Below are 7,092 nucleotides of genomic sequence, written 5' to 3'. Positions count from 1 at the left end.
TTCTCCAGAGGCTAAGTGCCCTTGTTCACCCTCAGCTCTGGACCTTGTGATCATAGCGGCAGCAGGAAATGAAGATGAGAGAGAGACAGAGATAAAATGGGCTGTGGCTCTTTCACCCAACTTTCAGCCTATCCTCATGGTGACAGCACCCTTCATCAATATTTATTTATTTATTTTGGTCACATTAGGTCTTAGTTGCGGTATGTGGGATCTTGGTTCCCTGACCAGGGATTGAACCCGGGTGCCTGAACTGGGAGAGTGAAATCTTAACCACTGGACCGCTAGGGAAGTCTGTCTTACCCTCTGTTTATTCCCGTCTGTTTTAAATTTATTCATGGACTTCCCTGGTGGTCCAATGGCTAATGGACCACCCAATGCAGGGGTCCCTGGGTTCAATCCTTGGTCCAGGAAGTAGATCCCACATGCTACAACTAAGACCCAGCACAGACAAATAAATAAATACTTTAAACAAATAAATTTATTCAATAAACCTTGTGATTCAAGCATTTTAATTTTATCTCAGCTTATTTCATGAACTCTAGGGGAGTCTTTCTGAGAGTGGGCTTGGGGGCAGTGTGACCAGCCTGTTCTGTTTGCCCAAGGACTTTTCCAGTCTTAGCAGGGCAGCTAAGCAAACGGCTGTGGTCAGTGTCTCATTCACTAGGCAGGAGGGAACCTGTTTTGTTGCCTACTTCCTGTTTAGCCCCGACGCACAGAAAGTAGGGCACTGGCTTTGTATTTTCTAAATCAAACATTCTTTTCAAATAAAAATGTGCCACAGAGGAGTTTCAAAATTGAGGTCTGTTTTGAAATATTCAAGCAAGGCAGCAAAATGTTGAAGGTGACAGGCATCTGGAACAAAGGTGGTAAAAATGAAGACAATCACAACAAAAACTATACACATAAAAAGACAAATCTACACTGAAGACAAAAGATGAGCAAGAACACTAACTGTTCAATCCCCATGATTGTGGAGGGCGTAGAAATGCTTATTTTTCATGTCTTTAAAGCGACCTTGACTGTTTCTTCTTTGTAATAATTTGATTGCATCCATGCACCTTCCATTTCACTGTATTCACTCAGTTCTCACCCGGTCTCATTGGCTTGAAGAGCCAGCTTGGATGTGTCTATCTTCCCATAATGACCATGGTGGGCTGGCAACGGACTTGCCTTCCTCCCCTCCCTGAGGAGTACACAGCAGATTTGCTTCGGATCAACTCATCAACAGCTGTTCACGGACTGCCTGCTCTGCATAACTAGCCTGTTAGATAAAGGAAGGTCCCTGCTCTAGTTGGGTTGATGTTCTATAAAGAGGTTGGGGCTGTAGACTCTTTTTGTCTGTTGTCTATTTGCCCAGGATTTTCCCTATTTTCAGCTGGGTTCACAGACAAAGCAGGGGAAAAAGTTGCATAAATATGATATAGTTCAAGAAAGAGACTGCTGCAAACACTTAGAACTGGAACTAAGACCTGAAATGAGGAGGGATTTCTTTGGTGGTTCAGTGGTTAAGAATCCATGCTTCCACTGCAGGGGGTGCAAGTTTCATCCCTAGTCAGGGAACTAAGATCATGCATGACTCTTGGCACTGCCAAAAAATAAATAAATAAAAATTAAAATGTAACATTAAAAATATCAATAACCTCAGATATGCAGATGACACCACCCTTACGGCAGAAAGTGAAGAGGAACTAAAAAGCCTCTTGATGAAAGTGAAAGAGGAGAGTGAAAAAGTTGGCTTAAAGCTCAATATTCAGAAAACGAAGATCATGGCATCTGGTCCCATCACTTCATGGGAAATAAATGGGGAAATAGTGGTAACAGAGTCAGACTTTATTTTTTTTGGGCTCCAAAATCATTGCAGATGGTGATTGCAGCCATGAAATTAAAAGATGCTTACTCCTTGGAAGGAAAGTTATGACCAACCTAGATAGCGTATTCAAAAGCAGAGACATTACTTTGCCAACAAAGGTTCATCTAGTCAAGGCTATGGTTTTTCCTGTGGTCATGTATGGCTGTGAGAGTTGGACTGTGAAGAAAGCTGAGTGCCGAAGAATTGATGCTTTTGTACTGTGGTGTTGGAGAAGACTCTTGAGAGTCGCTTGGACTGCAAAGAGATCCAACCAGTCCATTCTGAAGGAAATCAGTCCTGGGTGTTCATTGGAAGGATTGGTGCTAAAGCTGAAACTCCAGTACTTTGGCCACCTCATGCGAAGAGTTGACTCATTGGAAAAGACCCTGATGCTGGGGGGGATTGGGGTCAGGAGGAGAAGGGGACGACAGAGGATGAGATGGCTGGATGGCATCACTGACTTGATGGACATAAGTTTGAGTGAACTCCAGGAGTTGGTGATGGACAGGGAGGCCTGGCATGCTTCAATTCATGGGGTTGCAAAGAGTCGGACAAGACTGAGTGACTGAACTGAACTGAACTAACATTTTTGAAAAAAAAAAAGACCTGAAGTGAAGGTAGAGCAAGAGGGAGACACAAATCCATCTTGCTTGGGAAGTTTCTCAGAGTCAGATTGAAATTTGCCACCGTGATTGTTTCCTGAGACTGCTTTTTTTTTTTTTGCTTTTTAAAATATTTATTTGTTTCTTTGGCTGTGTTGTGTCTCATTTGCAGCACATGGAATTTTTACTTGATGCTGCATGCAGGCTTAATCGCTCCAAGGCATGTGGAATCTTCCAGGACCAGGGATAGGACTCATGTCCCCCGCATTGGCAGGCAGATTCTCATCCATGGTACCACCAGGGAAGCCCTGGAAATCTTGTGTATTTTCAAAACAACTTTTAAAATCAAGGGGTTTTTTTTGTTTGTTGTGGCATGTGTTTGCTTGAGTTCTTAGCTATGTGATTGGCTGGCAGGAAGGCAAGTGTCATTGTCAGAGCAAGCAGTTTCTGCTGCTGCTAAGTCGCTTCAGTCATGTCTGATTCTCTGCGACCCCATAGACGGCAGCCCACCAGGCTCCCCCGTCCCTGGGATTCTCAAGGCAAGAACACTGGAGTGGGTTGCCATTTCCTTCTCCAATGCAAGAAAGTGAAAAGTGAAAGTGAAGTCGCTCAGTCGTGTCTGACTCTAGCGACCCCATGGAGCCTACCAGGCTCCTCCGTCCATGGGATTTTCTAGGCAAAAGTACTGAGGCAGTTTCTAGAAACCATCTTTAACGTCCTCAGTGAGCTATTAATCAGCTGCCGTAGCACCAGCACAGACAGAGAGCACAGCTGTATGTGGGACTCAGGTAAAGAGAGAAACCCAACTTTTAATAGTTGCATCCAAAGGGCTGGACAGCATAACATTTTGTGCAAATAGAATCAGAATCTCTGTACCACCCGTGACACTCGTATGTAACACCCACTTCCATAAATAAGAACTGAATAAACAGATCACATGTAAAAAGGTAACTTGAGTGAAGTACAAAGAGCGCAACTTCCTAAACAAGCCATCGTCATTTATACTTCTATTATTACAAAATGTGAAGAAAGTATTCTGATTTATTTTTGCTGTGCTGGTTAGCAACGTCCGGGAGGAAATAAGCATTGTCATCATGTTCATTCAGAATGAGCATCTGAAAGGAAGTACTGTGCGCTGGGAGCAAAACCAACTGCAGAAGTGAGGCTGGTGAAGGATGAGGTGGGCTTCCTGCAAGATGCATTGAAACAACGTTTTATATATAAACATACCCGTTCTTATACACCCCAGACATACTTTCAGTATCCTTCTGCCAAAACCCTTCGGATCCGTCTGCTTCATTTTGATTCTGATGATGTTTCCAAGACATATGTTGAGGCAGGGAACAGCTACACTAAGAAACTGTCTCATGGTCACTTGTGATGAGGCAGATCTTAATACATGTTTATTGTATGGTTTATTGTATGCTGAAACTGAAGCTCCAATATTTTGGCTACCTGATGCGAAGAACTGACTCATTGATGTTGGGAAAGACTAAAGGCGGGAGGAGAAAGGGACGAGAGAGGATGAGATGGTTGGATGGCACCACCAACTCAATGGACATGAGTTTCAGTAAGCTCCAGGAGTTGGTGATGGACAGGGAAGCCTGGTGTGCTGCAGTCCATGGGGTCGCAAAGAGTCGGACATGACTGAGCGACTGAACTGAACTTAATGTTCTATCATGTAAATGTTACTGTACTAGAAATAGTTCCCGACATTATTGAGGTAGAAATAGTATTCACAAATACAGAGCATGGTTGTACGAAGTATTTTCATACAGTCACTCTTTCTGTGCTTTAGTCTTCTCATCTCAAAAATAGGAATGATAACAATAATTTACTTTTACTCAAGATGACCGGGGCTTCCCTGGTGGCTCAGATGGTAAAGCACCTGTCTGCAATGTGGGAGACCTGGGTTCAATCCCTGGGTTGGGAAGATCCTCTGGAGAAGGAAATGGCAACCCACTCCAGTACTCTTGCCTAGAAAATCCCACGGACAGAGGAGCCTGGTGTGCTATAGTCCATGGGGTCGCAAAGAGTCAGACACGACTGAGAGACTTCACTTTCACTTTCACTCAAGCTGACCCAGTAAGTAGAGGTGTCAGCTCTTACTAGTTCAAAGTCCACGCTGTTACTTTCAACAAAAGTCATTACTTCAGTGTGAAAATAACCAGAACTTCACTGAGATCCTGTCACTTTCTAAACAATAAATATTTGTAAGCGAATGAATGAACGAAGGAATGCTGCTTTGTAAAAAAGGACTCCCTGAGATTGCTCTCTGAATTTTGGGGTTCATGAAATAGTACGAACTGCAATAGATTTTATCATCAGTTCTTTCCCTTTGAGAAACAATTTTGACAAAGTTACAGCATTGGGACTAATGCTCTCTACGTATTTTGTTCATGTTTTGTCACTCTCACGTTCATGAAAGAACAGGCTATTACAGCACTAAGACTATGAGTGCCATCTAGCGACTCTTCTGGTTATCGTCCCTAACAGTGCATGTGACAATACTGCCTGCTCTAAAAATCACTAACCTGAGATTACAACGTACAACGATCAACATGTGCAGTTTGTAGTCTTCGCTGTTTTTCTGTCCAAATCTTTTCTCAAAATTTCAGTATGTGATAAACTTTTTTATCCTCATTCATAGTTCCCAGATGACATACTATTCACACCAGATTTTTCAGTAGTCATATATTTATATCCAAAGAATGTGCTTTTTTATCTTTTATGTGTGCTTGCTAAGTTGCTCCAGTCACGTCTGATTCTTTGTGACCCTATGGACTGTAGACCGCCAGGCTCCTCTGTCCACAGGATTCTTCAGGCAAGAATACTGGAGTGGGTTGCCATTTCCTCCTCCAGGGGATATTCCTGACCCAGGAATCAAACCCATGTATCCTGCATCTCCTGCATTGCAGGTGGATGCTTTATCACTGAGCCACTGGGGAAGCCCCATTAAATGTATAATTACACATAATTTCAATGTTATAAATATTAATGACTTCCATATATATTATATATAGTATATACATATTTAAAAATGAGAAAAAGATGTTGATTAGGCTACAGGTATTAATTATTGAATTAGGAAATTATAGGTTTAATGAGAAGCACCCTGCCTCACTCAAAAAGTTTAAGTTAGTCATTGCTCAGACACTACTTACATAAAGTTGAGCAAGTGGGATAACTTCTAAAACTCAGTGTTCTCACCTGTAAAATGGGATAACAATGCCTACCTTATCCACCTCCCAGAGTTTTGAGGATCGAATGCAATAATGAAAGCTCTTAAAATTACTCTACGATGGTTAAGAATCTAGTGGTGTTAACTTCAATAATTATTTTCCTGAGGGCAGATTCTGGGGCTAGATTGACTGGACTCAAATTACAGTCTCAGTGTTTCCCACTTGTGTAACCTTGGAAAGTTGCTTCTCTGCACCTTGGTGTTTTATCTGTAGAATACCAAAATATTGGAGTGCGTGATCATTCCCTTCTCCAGGGGATCTTTCCAACCCAGGGACTGAATCCAGGTCTTTTGCATTGCAGGCAGATTCTTTACAGTCTGAGCCACCAGGGAAGCCCAGAATAAGGATAATAATAATTTTTTAAAACCTGCCTCAAAGGCCAGTAGTGTGACATGCCTGTTACAGAGCATTCAGTATCGTTTGAACTGATTACAAACACACAATCATCCCAACTGTGATGGCCAAGGCACCCACTGTCAACTGCAGAGATCATTACTGAGTTGTTCTCAAAAACAGGAAAGATATTATAAGAGAGTTTTCACTATCATCACTAATATTTCTTGAACCAGAGAGGAACAAGGTCCTAGGTGCGGTGCCTTGTAGAATGTGCTAGATCCCACTCCTCTCTTTATAGACCCTATGGGTGAAATGGTGGGATATGTCAGGTCAACATAAGGCACTCAGGAAATAGTTTTTGTTGTTTTTAATCTTGAAAACTTTTTTCAATCTCCCAGTCTTCTCAAATCTGCCTTTAAGCAGAGCAAAAGAATAAATGAAACGATGTCAGAGAGCTGGTGACAAGGCAGGGCTGGACTGGAGTAAAGAGGTCAGACAAGGAGAGCCACCTCCTCGACCATCTGCACAGTTCGGGCCACCCTCTTGTCTCGCCTGGACCATCGTGACAGCCTCTTAACTGGAAGCCTTCCTTCTGCTCCCCTTGCCCTCCATTCTACACACAGAAGCCAGGCTCAGTTTTTCAAACATAATTCACATTTCTTCCCTGCCCAAAGCCCTGTGATTCTGAACTTATATGCTGCAGCAGTTACCATCTGTATGTCCTTCCCTTGAGCTCTCCCAGTGCTCCCACCTTGGAGGGAGCGTCCTCTGTGATTGGTCAGCTCTGCCCTGATCTCCACGTAGGCACCCCCTTCTTGTCTTTCCGATAGCTCACGGATACCATCTCAGGGGTCCTCGGTTCTGCTTCCCACAGGATGTAGACATGCCTTCCTGATCCCGCCTCTCACAGAAGAACTAAGGCACAGGAGGGTAGCATTTTTTTTTTAATATACATATTATAGGTTTAACATTTTAAATTTATTTTTGGCTGTGCCGGGTCTTCATTGCTTTGCATGGGCTTTCTCTAGTTGTCGTGAGAGGGGGATACTTTCCTTGCAGTGGG

This window comes from Bos indicus, chromosome 24 (genome assembly GCF_029378745.1).
Source record: "Bos indicus isolate NIAB-ARS_2022 breed Sahiwal x Tharparkar chromosome 24, NIAB-ARS_B.indTharparkar_mat_pri_1.0, whole genome shotgun sequence".
Classification (NCBI taxonomy): domain Eukaryota; kingdom Metazoa; phylum Chordata; class Mammalia; order Artiodactyla; family Bovidae; genus Bos; species Bos indicus.
The sequence above is the reverse complement of the archived record's forward strand: the minus strand, read 5'-3'. Positions refer to the sequence as shown.